Source organism: Leptidea sinapis, chromosome 13 (assembly GCF_905404315.1).
Source record: "Leptidea sinapis chromosome 13, ilLepSina1.1, whole genome shotgun sequence".
Taxonomy (NCBI): Eukaryota; Metazoa; Arthropoda; class Insecta; order Lepidoptera; family Pieridae; genus Leptidea; species Leptidea sinapis.
In genome coordinates this window covers 7,902,340-7,918,072 of record NC_066277.1, presented here as the reverse complement: position 1 = coordinate 7,918,072, position 15,733 = coordinate 7,902,340, and the positions used below count along the sequence as shown (strand labels likewise).

Below are 15,733 nucleotides of genomic sequence, written 5' to 3'. Positions count from 1 at the left end.
GCAGCATATAGATAGATATTGTGAGAGATAGTGAAATAAGTGAATGTGTGCATTAACTAGCGTAATCAGGAAAATATACTAATTAAGTTTGTAACCAAAATTTATGAACGATGCGGGACTCAAACATGCGTCCTCTCAGTTTCATCCTAGCGATCATTCCAACTGAGCCAACCGTTCGAGTACCCACGGTTGTAAATTTTGGTATATCTTGTTTGACTCTTAGATTGTGGCTCCATCTACAGTATCAACTTTACAGTTGATAACTTAATAAGTGCATATTAGAAAATTGACTTGAACGATGCGGGACTCGAATCCGCGACCTCTCTCTCTTAAAAATAACGAATTATTTAGACTAGTAAAATATTCAAACGTTACTAAATAAATGTGCTAATTAACGACTTGTCATTATTTAAAGATTTTCATTCCTCTTCAATCTTGCTATTTTCCGTTAGAGATATTACTCTATCTCGCACGCCTTATCTGTCTATACGCTAGTATATTATGTGTCTATGGTGAGACTCACGTTCAAGTGGCAAACACTGGCTGTGTTTTTTGTTTTAATTACTCCATTCTTTTTCATTTTCTCAATATGACAGTGATCTGCTCGGAATACTGAATATAGTGTTTAAATTCTCTTTGCGGAATATTTTTTTCAGTTGTGAGTACTAATTAATGTATAAATATTACAACACTAGAGGGCGCCCACGCTCCATAGATTTAGTTTACAATGAATAACAGACTATGAAAATAGCAATCTGATCTGTAAAAGGTTTAGCTGTTTTTGAGATTAGCGTGCGTCAGTGCATTGAGAATGCGACAAACATATCGTGTTATAAAAGTACAACGTGCATATTTAAAGAGATGATTTTAAAATTCATGTTATTTTAAGTATTGATGACTTTATGAATTATGTAAGTATTTACTGATGTTTTTGAAATTTACAAATATATATTTGTGTTTTAATTCTCTCAATGTATTGAACTTATAACCTGTAGGCGCCTAATTATTACGCTAAGCACTTACATGTCCTTTAGGAAAATATATATTAAGGCGACACTAAATGCCAGCGACCTTGAGCGATATGAGTTCACCGCTGCCGGCCCGCCATCTATGTAAGAAAGCCAATATTTTCAAAATTCTTGCGTGGAAAACAGTTTATATGCTTACAATCGTCGTTATTCACTACTAATCTGAATAAATGAACCTACACAAAAAAGTACAAGCTATAAGAATAACTTTTCTGAGAGAAGTACAAAAAAAATGCGTCACGCCATGCCAAAAAACTTGTTTATCCTCAAAGAAAAGTCGTAGTTCAAAAAGGCTCGGCAGTGTTAACCAACCAACAGCAAGCATTAGCAACCTACAAATAAGACTTAAGGATATGTGTAACAGGATTTAGTAGTGTTCATAGCTCGAAATGCTATAGTTTCACCACAAAACTTGTTTAAAAACACCATGTTTGCGTGTTTTCTGCTTACTCATCGCCTTAAGCAAATCCACCGTAGCCAGTACCTAGTGGTTGTTAACGATATAATATTATGATTACTACCTGACCAATTACGATGTGTTGTGGTCGTTACCTGACCAATGAACATTAAGTAACATACTGGACTGAACTATTTGCCTACTACATAACGAGGTTATGTTTTAGGTTTTTGTCTAACGGCCGTTCCCAATATTCAGTCTATCTTCGGTTGTGGCCTACTTGAGATAAAAATTGTAACTATCGTTGAACTTATCGACGGTAACTGACCTTATCCGTACACGCTGTCTGTCAATGAGAGGTCATATAGCTTACCAGCGATAGAAGTTTGTATGGAAATAGCAATTCACGCGTCCCAATATAAGGTGATAAGAATGACTTATCGGGTATATTGGGACAGCTTCAGATTATTAAGAGTAGAAGGTAGTCTAGTAAGGTAGTAGTAGTTATGTCTATCTGTAGATAGTATATTGGGAACGGCTGTAAGACCACACAATAACCAATTGTCACATAATAACATCCTTACTTTTGAAGCTAAATGCATTGTTTAAATTGATACCATATTACTTATATTATTAACGAAATATATTGTTTTGTTTACCTTTAATAGCATCAGAATTCAATATGTTTGAAGCTAACTTTTGATAGATTTTTCTTTTAAATTATTTTAGAAATAAAAGAACCGTCATAAATTAATTTAATATATTAGTACAAAGCGAGTAATTTTACACTGTGGCTAAATTCTGGAATTGCTGATGCCTTGAATGAATTTGAAACTTGTATTGACTTATCTTTCACTATTGCGTGCCTGCACATAAACTCAAAATCCATTAACTGCGCCAAATTGATCGTGAAGCGTATTAGTCTCTCAATCACCATGGAAAGGTACATTGTTATAAAGGAACAAATCAACCCAATTGAAATCTTGCTCAAGTAAAATTGCCATATTAGATTATTATCTTCAACGTTAGTGATAATATCACCATAGTACAATCTATCCCACAAGATTTGTAAAAAAGAATTTAAAATAATAAGATACGAATACGGCAAAATTACTTTTGAAGAATATTGAGTAAACTTTTGGAATTTGTACCAGTAGTCTCTAAAAATGCAAGGTTCTACAATAGGCACTAATAGTATCACAATGATTATGAACTCGGATAACATCAACAAAGACGCCAGTGCAGTGAAAATATTGATCATTTCCATTTATGTATTTTTAACTTCAGTCTTTTTTCAGTTTTTCTATTATAGTTGTAGTGTCATTTCTACACTTAGTTTGATTGTTTTTACTATCAATTTCTTCGATAGAAAAACTCTCTGTCTTAACATTTACATAACACGTCTCTACAACTTTTTCTGTGTTTGATTTTAAAGATGCTACTTCTATATAATTATCAATATCTGTTTCTTTGCCAAAACTGACTGATAAACTTTGATCTTTATTTTTCTCTTCTCTAACAACTACGGATTCTTCAATTTCTTGATATTCTTCAATCAACCCGACGTCAACTAGGTCATAGTTTACCATTAAATTTCTAAGTTCAACCAGTTTGCCTGAAAATTTTAAAAAGTCCAGAATTCTTATAGTGATTAGCAGAAAATATAACGAAGCAACCCCAAGGATGTTATTTTTAAATGCATTAGTAGCTGTAGTAATGTCTTTTAATTTATCTGTACTTTCAATAAGTTTTGTTTTTGGTGAAGACAGTTGAATGATAGTATTTATTGGATTCACTATACCAGTAACAGCTATAACATTAATATACACAAATAGTAGGATTATAATAAGCTTATTGGTGATGCTGTTGTTTTTACAAGCTTTTATATAAGTTGCTAAGGTCACTATATCTATGAGAGGTACTACCAAAACCAAGATTAATACCATTTGTAAAAAGTCAATCGTTAGAAGTATTTTTGTTGATAAAGCTAAATTCATATCCATAGTGATACAAAAATTTAAACAAATTAATGCATTATCACATTTTTTTCCAATTTTGTGAAGACATATTTTGTATGACAATGTCGTTCTTGATAGTCGCTGTCAGAATTCGGAAATCTTTTTAACCTCAGAGGGGGATACTACAGAGGAGCTATGTCATTTCGTAGAGAGCTGCATTTTAAATAGACATTTTGCAATGAGATACTGATTTTTTTTCCTTGGATGAGGTAGCGCCTAGTATGGAGGTCGGCACAAAATAATATTTTTTTTAGATTTAATCTTTCAAAATAAAGCAGATTTACAATTTTTGACCCATGGTACAGGAGATCTGGATGTGTGGCGGTCCTCCACAGTGCGGTTTTCTAGGAGCTTTCTTCCACGTACTACAAAGCTATGGGATGAGCTTCCTTGTGCGGTGTTTCCGGGACGATACGACTTGGGTACCTTCAAAAAAAGCGCGTACATCTTCCTTAAAGGCCGGCAACGCTCCAGAGTGTTGCAAGAGATTGTGGGCGGCGGTGATCACTTAACAACAGGTGACCCGTACGCTCGTTTGTCCTCCTATTCCATAAAAAAAAAGATACATGCAATACAGCAATCAAATACGTAGCATGCTCTGTTATAGTAAGCATAAAAATATACGCTTTATTAATGTATTAGCAATGCGGTAAACTCGTGCGATTTCCTCGGCATCTGGGTTGGATAGGAATACATCACGCCTCAAATAATGTGGGAGTAAATTGCTTAGTATATCGTACGTCAGGCTTTGGCAATCAATTTCCTGTTCAGATTAACTGGGCTCATATTTTATCGGGCCCCGGTGAATAATTAAATATCTTGGTTGTGCATTTTTGTAATTAAAAATCGATAGTATCTTTGTTTACGTTAACGAAAGTTTTGAGAGTCTTTCAAAATCACCGGTGGTTATGTGGTACGAATGATTTATTACTATTTTACGATTTTCACTTACATAATCCAGAAACAATGCTTCATGTTTTTAAAATTAAAAATATTATCTTAATATATATAAATCCAGTGTCCTGATGTTTTTTTCCACTGAAATTTAGCCCAACTTGAGAGATAGGATATATTTTATTTCGATTTGGTACCAATAATTATTTTTTTTTTTTTTTTTTTTGGGACGTATTTTATAGAAAATAGAATAGAGAATTTATTAACGCACGGTTTGGAAGTTCTGCTGTAAAACTATTTCTTTAAAATAACAAGGAGCATATTTTACAAAATAATTCTTGATGTTATGAACTGACAAACTCATAAACAACAGTATTTTATTTATTATGGAGAGAATAAACGTCTGACGCGTCAGCTAGTTTTTTTTTATATATAAATAACATTATTATTAATACTGACCAGCCTATGCGCCCGTGGTACGATGAAGTCTTTACTTAGGAACCGAAAATATAAATTAGGAATGAAAATTTTTGACCATCATAAATGTCATTTAGTAAAATAGTTTTGATTTGATTGGACTTGATTAATTATTTTTTTATGGAATGACCAACTAATTGACAAAGAAAAATTCAAATTTTCATAACAGCAAAATTTACAAAAGCTCAAAGATTGTTTATTTGTATATTTTAGAAAATAAAAAAGGATATTAATTCATATCCGAAATACTTTTATCGATATTATTTGTCTAAATAATAATGAATATTGTAATAAAATGAACCATTGATGTTAAAGTATACTTATAACTTGAAGTTAGCTCCTATCGGTATAATTTTTGCAATTCCTCGAAAATCCGTAAAAAATAAAGACATTTAATGTATAAATATAATATGATTTATTTTATATAATTTAAGCAATGGGTTTTTTCAATCTTTCATTGTCATCACGGGATATTCAAATAAGTTAAACAATTATGGCGGTGGAAAGAAAGCTTATTTACATTAACAACGAAAAGCTCTGATCTAAATACGCTATTTATAACCTGAAGCAATAAATCGAAAAATCCAATAATGTTAAGTAGATAGCCTCCCTTTAGATATGTCTTTGTTTCTTCAATCGTTTGTGTCATACAGCGTAAGGGTCGGCAAATGAAGAACGCGACGAAGGGATAAGGGTCAAACGTTTCCGTTCGAAAAAAAGCTGTTATTAAAGGAATATTCGCAAAACAAACTCTTCGTATCCTCAATTATTTGGATCAGATATTATTGAGATGAAAGTTTGTAAATATTTTCCGCAAAATATTATTATTAAAAAAAAAGAGAAGTTTTATGAATGCATTAGGGGTAAGATTTAGACGTAATTTTAAATGATAAAGATTTTGTATAAGTATGCCCAAAGGATTTGAACTTTCAGTAACTTTTTTTTATGGTAGAGGAGGACAAATGAGCATACAGATAACTTGAACCTGTTTTTTTTTATGGAATAGGGGGACAAACGAGCGTACGGATCACCTGGTGTTAAGTGATCACCGCCGCCCACATTCTCTTGCAACACCAGAGGAATTACAAGAGCGTTGCCGGCCTTTAAGGAAGGTGTACGCGCTTTTTTTGAAGGTACCTATGTCGTATCGTCCCGGAAACACCGCACAAGGAAACTCATTCCACAGCTTTGTAGTACGTGGAAGAAAGCTCCTTGAAAACCGCACTGTGGAGGACCACCACAGGGATCTTAAGGGATCCCCGCTGCGTGATTCCCCTGCAGCACCAGAGGATTACATAATGGAGACTGGTCTTTTAAAATACTGTAAGCGCTCCTATTAAAGGTATCATCGTATCATCCTGTAAGCGTCGCACAAAAATACGTGCATACGTGGAAGAACGTTCCTTGAAAGCCGCACTGCACAGGGATGCCAAACATCAAAATGGCGAGGATGATATCCCAGTTTGTGGCGTCGTACGAGAGTGAAATTCGACACCAGTAATCAGTACTCAGAAAACATTATGTCTTATTTCACAGTGTCTTCTACTCTTATTGTGCTGCCGAAGTTTAAATCTTAAAGCAGTTGATCTCCATCGACAAACCGAAAATTTATAAGTAGATAACTTTTATGAAAAGTCACAGAAGTTTTCGTTTTCGACCAAAAAAAGTGATTAAAACAGATTAATCGTAGATGCGATCTTGACATCCCCATATGCATAATATCGTGCTAAGCCTTCGTGAATCAAGGCAATTAGGGAAGATGTCCTACTTACACGGGAGTGCACACTCCAAATACGTTGCCTTGGGTACCATGAAAGCATCAGTTGCGACCAGATAACATCGTAATCAAACAGTGATTGTACATTAAAAATATTTTTCTACTATGTTACACGCAGTCCAATTGTCCAATTTACTGTAGGTTTGTACTCGCTAATCTCAGAAACGGCTTTATATGCCATTTTCACTGATGTATTGTGGCATAGGATTGCATAACATTTTATGCTTGTTAAAAGGCATTTATTTTCTCAAAGTTGATTCCTTTCGATTTCTTTTTGATGTCATTTCTTATATACTAGATACTACTACCACTTCGGAAACAGATGGCACTCTGGGAGAGAAGAAGGGATGCAAGAAACTCTACCAGCATTCTTTGTGCGTTGCATTCCAATGATATGTAATAATCAGCTTCTATTATCCTATTTGAATTTTTATGGAATAGGAGGACAAACGAGCGTACACCTGGTGTTAAGTGACCACCGCCACCCACAATCTCTTGCAACAGCAGAGGAATCATAGGAGCGTTGCCCGCCTTTAAGGAAGGAGTATGCGCTTTTTTTGAAGGTAACCATGTCGTATCGTCGCGGAAACACCGCATAAGGAAGCTCATTCCACAGCTTAGTAGTACGTGGAAGAAAGCTCCTTGAAAACCGCATTGTGGAGGACTTGTGGCGTGTCGTGCGAAGGTGGAATTCGGCGGCAGGAATCAGGATCAATCAAAAATCAATCAATTTTGATGGTTCATTAATAATTGTGACAGTGTAAACGAAACTAATGCAGGCAAAGTCGCGGGCAGCCACCTATAAATAAAATAGAAAAGTAATTGTTCGAGTAAATCCAACAGACTTTAATTTTTCATTCACGATAGAGCATTTGTTAGATCTTCGTTAACTAAAGTTTTATACGGTAACTTTCCTCATTGTGTGTCTCAAACACTCGAAGCAAACTTTCATGTTTCCACTCTGCCTCCCTCTTGTTGCTGAAAGATTTTCGATCTTGTTATTTTTTATAATTGGTTGATTTTCGAACAATTTAAAATATGAATTAAGTTTGCTTGATTCTAACGCTTTCACGCATTAAGTATTTTACCGATTATGGAATTTTCCACGCCAATTATCAGAAAAAAACTAATTGAAACTAAATGAAAAAAGAGTGCTTAATTAATTTTATGTCACATATAATGAATGTAAGAAGAGAGCTGTGGAACGAAGGAGAAAGAGTATGTGCAGAAAGGTGTTTGAAAGAGACAGAAGACTCAATGTCACGTGGCCGATCATTTTAAGTACGTAATATTCATTCGTGCTTTTTTGCTTAACAATCTAGGTGGTAATCGTTAGCCAACTAGCATTGAGTAAATCTCTAGAAGATTGCAGTCGGTTGCCAAGTTACAGAAACATTTGGCAGTTCTCGTGTTTAAAATATACGAAATTGTGGTTTTTTATTTTTAAATTTAAAAGAAAAGTACTAACAAAAATGCAAAAGAGTTTATTTCATACAGTGTGTTTAAAGTTTATGACCAAAGCTTATCTAAAATTTTAGCTGGTATTAAAAAAAATATCATTTTATTTTATTTCTACAATACAATTTTTTCTTTGATATTCATTAAATCTACAATATTTATTATTCTGCCACGCACAACCAGACTATAGAATGAGCTTACTTCTGTGGTATTTCCAGGATGGCCATATACAATTCATGGCTATCTCCATTAAGAACGCATACACCTTCCTTAAAGGCCAGCACTGCTTCTATATATTCTTGTATATTTGCAGAAGAGCCTGGACGCATCTTCCATACAAAAAATAAGCTCTTACGTCCTTACAAAAAAACTTGGAATAAAGTTATAACCGAGAATAAACCAAGAATATACAAAATGTTGACTATTTCGTTGACAACACTGTCAATACAATGATAATTCTGAAGTTTTCCGAATGTCAAGCAGCCTTGCAATAAACGCGGGAAACGTTATAAGTCCGAATAAACCAATCGTAAGCAAACCGTCTATTTTATTCTCTAGTCTATCTTATCTAACACATTCTTGATTTATTCTCAGGTATAACTTTATTCCAAGTTTAATTGAATGGCCGGTAATTTCGAACATGCATTTCCTCATTTGCTATTTTTTTTTTATGAAAATAAGGGACGAGACGAGCAGGACGTTCAGCTGATTGTAATTGATACGCCCTGCCCATTACAATGCAGTGCCGCTAAGAATTCTTGAAAAATCCCAGAAATTCTGAGCGGCACTACAACTGCGCTCGTCACCTTGACACATAAGATGTTAAGTCTCATTTGCCCAGTAATTTTACTAGCTACGGCGCCCTTCAGACCGAAACAATAATGCTTACACATTACTACTTCACGGCAAAAATAGGCGCCATTGTGGTTCCCATAATCAAACCGGCATCCTTAAGCCTTTCTTAACTTTTAATTAACTATCAAAATAATCCAATGGCAGAAACATGCGACTTTTAATATCAGAACAAATGCACCTCGTTCCAATAGCCAAATCGCTCGCACGGGTCATGTGAAGAGAATAAAGGATATCACAACAATAAAATAAATCGTATACAAAAACTGTGGAACGGAAGCGAAAACAAAAAGTGACCAAACAAAGAATCCACGCGCTGTCCGTGGCAATCCCATACCGTACCTACACTGACAAATGATTCTAGTGATATAGCTCTATACGTTGTATATACTATATGTTGCCGTAAAAACATTAATCGATTGTTTTTGTTCAGATTATATGTTATTATGTATATATATAATGAAATTGGTCTTTGTTTGAGGCTCTTTCACGCCTAAACCACTGATCGTATCGACATGAAACTACCACCATTTGATGCAAAATTTATCCTAGATTGCTTATGGCTACTTATTGTTCCCTCATTAATTTATTTCCTTTTAAAATTCGCCCAGCCAACCGGGCGGGAACAGCTAGTTTTATATATTAATAGGTTGGGGAAAACGTTTCCTCCCATTTTATATGTAAACTGAAGACTTTTTTTGTAAAGTTTATTTACTTTTAACTTAAATAAGTTATATGTCTAGATAGAGGCTCTTGTTGTTAGGCAACGGATGACTTTGGTGACTGAATTTGGTGTGCCTGACAGCTGCGTCTTACACTCGCGATACGTTAATAATTTTATAATAGTGTGCGTGCGTTTGCTGAAAATAGAGGTTAACAGTTCGCCGTTGTTTTATGACGTGTTTACAGCTGCTATTGTCTATCAAGACGTATACGTTTTGTTCTATGACTTATAATATTATGATCCCGTTGCTGTAGAAATTTTGTGATCTCTGATCAAAAAAAATGCGAGAAGTGGCAGCCGTCTCTTATGTTAACCTGAAATTGCTTAAATAATTCTGAAGGGAGTGAAACCGATGCAAATCTGAAGGTTCTAGGTCAGGACTTAATCTGTTTACGCCTCCCAACGAAATTCCCTTTAACTGGCCTAGGGTCATCATGATAAAAGACCACACCCTTCCAATCTCACAGTCCTTAAAGTCAGGCTGGTCTTTTCTCAAATAAAATTTCGGTCAACTTATTTTGACAGAATGCAAAACAAATTTAATATTTTCTTTTTAATATAATCTTTTTAATGTCATCAAAACCAGCCAGAACCAAATAGATTTTATCAGAAGTTTTAATAAGTACTTGCAAAAAGATTTTTTCCCCACCATAAAAATCAAGTTTGCAGAACCAATGTGAATGATTATAATCCAATCGGGGAGGTTGTTTAGGAGGCCGGTCAGGATTACCTACAACAAGAGTACTTACAACAAGAGTACTTACATACAAAGCGAATGAAGGTATGGTCAGGAAGCAAACGGAGCCCATCTTTTGTATATAACAGCTCTGAACGATATAAGTTGATGTCAGTTGTATGTTGTTATGTCCAATAAGTCTTAGCGTTAATATTCACTGGATGAATTTCAAAATAATTTTCGTTTGAAAATCGTCACGTAGACGATGCCACGGCAGCGTTATGTGTTAACGAAATAGCATATAATGTCAAAATTTCAACATTTGCAAAACTGCAAAAGTCTGATTTTGTTCGTATAGCAAATAAAACAGATAATCATAAGTATTGTAATGCAAAAAATATTGAATATTACGTATTTCAAATAATTACTAGTTGTGACAGTAATCACGACCATCATGTTCACGAAGCATCCTTACACAAACATTGAGTTCAAGCTCTAAAGGTTTATGCATCTAATATACGATAATTTATATTTTTACATTATTACTTTTTATTCAATCTAATTTATAAAATTTTCATGTCGCGGTGTTTGTAGTTCCTTCCGTCAGTAAACTCCTTCGAAACGGCTTCATCAATTCTCATGAAATTTTGAGTGCATATTGGGTAGGTCTGAGAATCGGACAGCATCTATTTTTCATCCCCCTAAATGTTAAGGGTGGTCCACGCCAATTTTTTATTTTTTATTATTTGACATTTTTTTTTTAATTTGTTTGATTATGAGTCAGCATTAAAATACATACAACTTCAAATTTTCACCTATCTACGATCAACAGTTACTTTTGTATCGCGATTTAAATATCGGCAATACAACGTTTGCTTAATTTATATAATTTAAACATGACTCATATATTGGATGCAGTGCCTTACAAACTAATTTATTATGTAAATTACAGGCATTGTAAAATACTCTATTTGATTGAAAAGAGTGGCCGTTGAGTTTCTTATAATATGTTCTTCTTTCCAGCTCAAGTTTTTACGAACATATGGTAAATTTAAAAGAAATATTTACCGTGACGATTTAGAAGCGCTTAGTTTAAACGAATAAAGTTTATTCGACTTTGAGTCTGAAATATTTTAACATAAAAATTGTAATTAAAGAAATTTTGTAATGAGAATTTGAAATGTTTAAATTTAATTCATAGCTACTTTATTAAGCTGGCAACATTGCAAATATTGCTTTTGGAATAGTCTATAATCTTTGAATCTTCTTGTTACGATAGTAACGATTTTAACGTGTCGACCAGATAAGTTAAATAAATAATACAGTACACAAGCTATTAATAATGCATCGTATATTTGTAAAGCATAGTTTAGCAGCATGATAAGAAATATTTATTGATTCGTTCTCACAATATTTGAGCTACGTATTTGCTATAAACCAACTCATTTTTTGCATTACTGGTGAAATTATATTTGTTCAACATGGCATTTGATGAAAACGATATAGAAGAAAAACATGCTTCAGAATACTTCGTTAAATAATGTATTATTCAAGCACTCAATCTTTTTGTTTGCAAAACCACAATCGGTCGAATTGGAAACTCAATTTCTAACCGTTATTTCGTAGCTACTTTTAGTAGTCTCTAGATTTTGCACTTTGAAGTTGTTCACGAAACCGGAGTAAGATTTATTTTGTAAACAGCAACACTACAGACACCGTATTTGCAAGTTATTGTTTTTATAAGTGGAGCTTGCCCAAACTTTGGCGTTTAGGAACTTCATGCATCGAAGTTAGTATTTCAAAAGTTGAGTAGCACCAATGTTATAATAGCAACATACCGTTAACTGTTAACTGTTTTTTGATCAGTTATTTACGGATTTGATTACTCACTACTGTCAATCTAGACACTTCCCATTTACTCATTGTAGAGATTTTTTTTTCGGAATGACAAATGTACGTACATACGGCGCACCGAAGCCCATGCTCTCTGGCAACACCAGACGAATCACTAAGACATTTTCGAAAAATTCCCAAAAAACAGAAATCAAGCCGGGGGCATTGTGTTGTAAGTCAACGGTACCACCACCTATTGTGTAACCTACGCTTTTAAGCGGCTAATCTTGAAAAAAATTTTCAATGTGATCCCAGTTTCAATTAAATGTTACTCTTTTCTAGATTTAAGATATCCTTACACAATAGGCTTCTTCAAAACTCATTTTATTCTATAGAAGAGCTATGTGACCACAAAGAGTAAAGGATTTTGTCAATGCATTCTAAGTATATTATTCTTATCTTGATTTTAGTATTTTTTTTTTATTATTTATCAAATTTATATTTTGTGTAAATATAAAATTAATTTATTAATATTGTAATAAAAAAAAATTGACCAAAACCCAGTTTGCATGCTATTGGTAATGGCTAAATACGACATACCTTAACCTATTTAGACCAAAAGTCTTGAAAAACCCAAAAAATCTGAGTGGCACTACAATTACGCTCGTCAACTTGAGGCATAAGATGTTAAGTCTCGTTTGCCCAGTAATTTCACTATCTACGGCGCCCTTCAGACCGAAACACAGTAATGTTTACATATTACTGCTTCACGGCAGAAATAGGCGCCGTTGTGGTACCCATAATCAAGCCGACTTCCTGTGCAAAGGTGCCTCCCACTGGTACTGGTTTATGGTGTGCAATAAAGATATATTTCATTTCGTTGTATTATATTTCGCAGTAGTTTTTACAATGCCGCATGCATTGTAAAAACTACTGCGTAATTTATAATTTTTTACAAGTTGACGATTGGAAAAATAATCCTGTGGGTTTTAGACTAAAAGTTCTATGAGGTTTTAGTCTGATAGATAGTAAATTAGTTAAAATTCAATTCAGTTCAATGCAAAAGTACTTCATATTAGCTTACTTAAAAATATTATGAAAAGTTTTTATATTCAAATTTAATATTCGTTGATTGTCAGCAGTAGAACCGAATTAAATCCTCTAAATGTATCAATCACCCATAACTTTCGAGTGTTTTCCCTTAAGTCTCTCGAACGTAACTCGAAGTTAAAGTAAACTTGTCAATATTGTTAGCGGGCAGGGTGAAACTTTCGACTCCTTAAATATAACGAATTTGCTCTCAAATAAACGAATTTTCTTTTTTAATGGTGTTTTATAGTTGTGATTGTTTATTAAGTATGCTTAAATTTAATTGTTAATTAAGATTTTTTATGAAAATAAGGGACGAGAAGCTACTACACGAATGATGAAGTCAATGTGGTACTCTATACCAAAATATCTCTCACTAGCAAATATCTTTTTCAATATTTCTTTCTTCTCAGATCTGAGGCACTCTATTTTGCATGGGTGGTTGTTGTTGACCATGTTCAATAAGTGATTTTAAATAAAAATATTTGAATTTTAATTTCCATATATTATATGCCATTTTGGTATTTTTTAGATACTGACAGATAAATCTAATCTATATTTTACGATTTGATTTAAAGATTCAGGATTGAATGACAGATTTTATAAATTTGTGTCTTAAATTATATTAAATACAGATCGCATTTGGAAATCAGCCAACATTATTGTATTTTTATAATATATAAAACATTTTGACACTTATTTTGACAATCATGCCTTCCTATGACATATACAAACAATCGACTCTCGATTTTGAAAGTTGACGATACCACGTGGTAATTTTTTAAAGCTGATTTACAGTGACAATATTTAATTCCAAAGTAATAAAATCTCTGAACTTTAAGTACGATTAACATACCATTAAGAACCATTACCAAGTAGGTACTAGAAAGTCATGAATGCTAAAATGTTTAAAGAAGTAACTTTGCAAAATATAACCTTATTTTATAGCATCACTTTACTTTACTTCACTTTATTTTAAGTAGTGTACTTACAGTATTTACCTCTAATGTTAAAGTTGTAAAAAATGCGCAAACCACTCAAAGAAAAAAAAAATGAAAGATAAACATTTAACGAAAACAAAAATATTTAGCCTTGGCCCAAATGGTAACGATATCGAAGTTTAAAAACTCCCTCGCTTGCCTTCTGCTCTTGAGTGTACTTGTACAGTCGAGAGCTTGTTCGAGTAGCTGTTACTGGCTATGCGATAATCGATCTTGATTGTACACTAAACTCAGGTATTTAGAAGGTAAATCTTACTTATTTCCGTATAATTATATGATTGGTAATTAAATTTATTCTAAATTAAACAATTTGTTATTTTAATGTGATATCCCCCACTTCTTGGATAAATTATTCAAATTTGAGAGTACCAAGATTTCCGACCCATGTTTCACTCGAACGGTTGGCTCAACCCTCGAACGGAACCCAGAAGCTCGAGTTGGAGACCCGTATCGTTTATAAATATTTATTATAAATTTCATTTGAATAATACTTAATTCACTCTTTATTACATAATATTATCTATTAATATTAATAAAAACACAACCATTATAGTAATTTTAAATGTTTGTAGACTTAAATTTATGTTACACGTAAAACAAATTTTTGAACACGAATGTATGGATTTGGTTAAGGTTACTTTTGTTCCAATAAATTTGAACAAAATGAAGAAAAGAAATGACCAAAGCAAATCCGTTTGTACTATAAAATAAAATCATTGACCTTGTTAACGACTCCAGATGTATAGGACATTTAGAATGCAAACAATTCACTTAAACAAATGGGGTGCGCGGGCTCTGGTTACTAAATGGTCATTGGTCAGATATCAAAACATATTGTAGGTAGAATACTCACAGCATAATAAGATAAAAAATCAATACTGGCCACTATGGAATTATATAAAATCTGTGTTGATTAGTTTCCCCTTATAAGGCGTCTATGAGCTATTATTTCGTTCAACAATAATAATGGACATAACATCGAGAAAATCATTAACTTTGTGTAATAAGGTATAAGTCAATATTCCTTCATTCAAATTGGGAATGAATTGGGATTCTAAATAATATAGTTGTTATAACTACTTGATGCAACGGATACAAAATTAAACAGAAACATTGCAAAGGTCGCGTTAATTAAAATCCGTTAATAATCGAATACGTGCCAATCTGCTTCATTTCAAATTACATTGCTTTCTGATAATTAAACAGCTATATATCCGCGGTTACCGGGGTCGGGATGTTCAAGCTAACTTGTAACATGATATTTTTGTATCACGAATTATAAATCGCTCGTTTATTAGGCAGAGAGAGATAGTCGTTAACATTATCATCAGATACTTATTTATTGATACGTTTATTTTATTCATATTTATTTACTCACGTTTTATCGGTGTGGGTACCGACGAGTTTCAGACCATTCGGAGGACCTTCATCAGGGTGAGTAGTGGGTTCGAGATAAGGTCCCGTCTCTTAGTGCACACTTGTGTACGTAGTGCGCGGCTGGACAGGGCG

General features: G+C 33.5%; 1 protein-coding gene and 1 long non-coding RNA gene across 2 annotated transcripts in view; one reads left to right on the top strand and one right to left on the bottom strand.

Annotated features, from left to right (window-relative positions):
* Positions 1 to 15,733, top strand: part of LOC126967545 (acetylcholine receptor subunit alpha-like 1) — a 268,273-nt gene that overhangs the window by 23,842 nt on the left and 228,698 nt on the right. The window lies entirely within an intron of this gene.
* Positions 2,172 to 3,518, bottom strand: LOC126967608 (uncharacterized). The gene is made up of 2 exons (XR_007730046.1): positions 3,369 to 3,518; positions 2,172 to 3,040 (listed from the first exon to the last, which is right to left on the bottom strand). It is a non-coding gene; the product is annotated as an uncharacterized LOC126967608 (long non-coding RNA).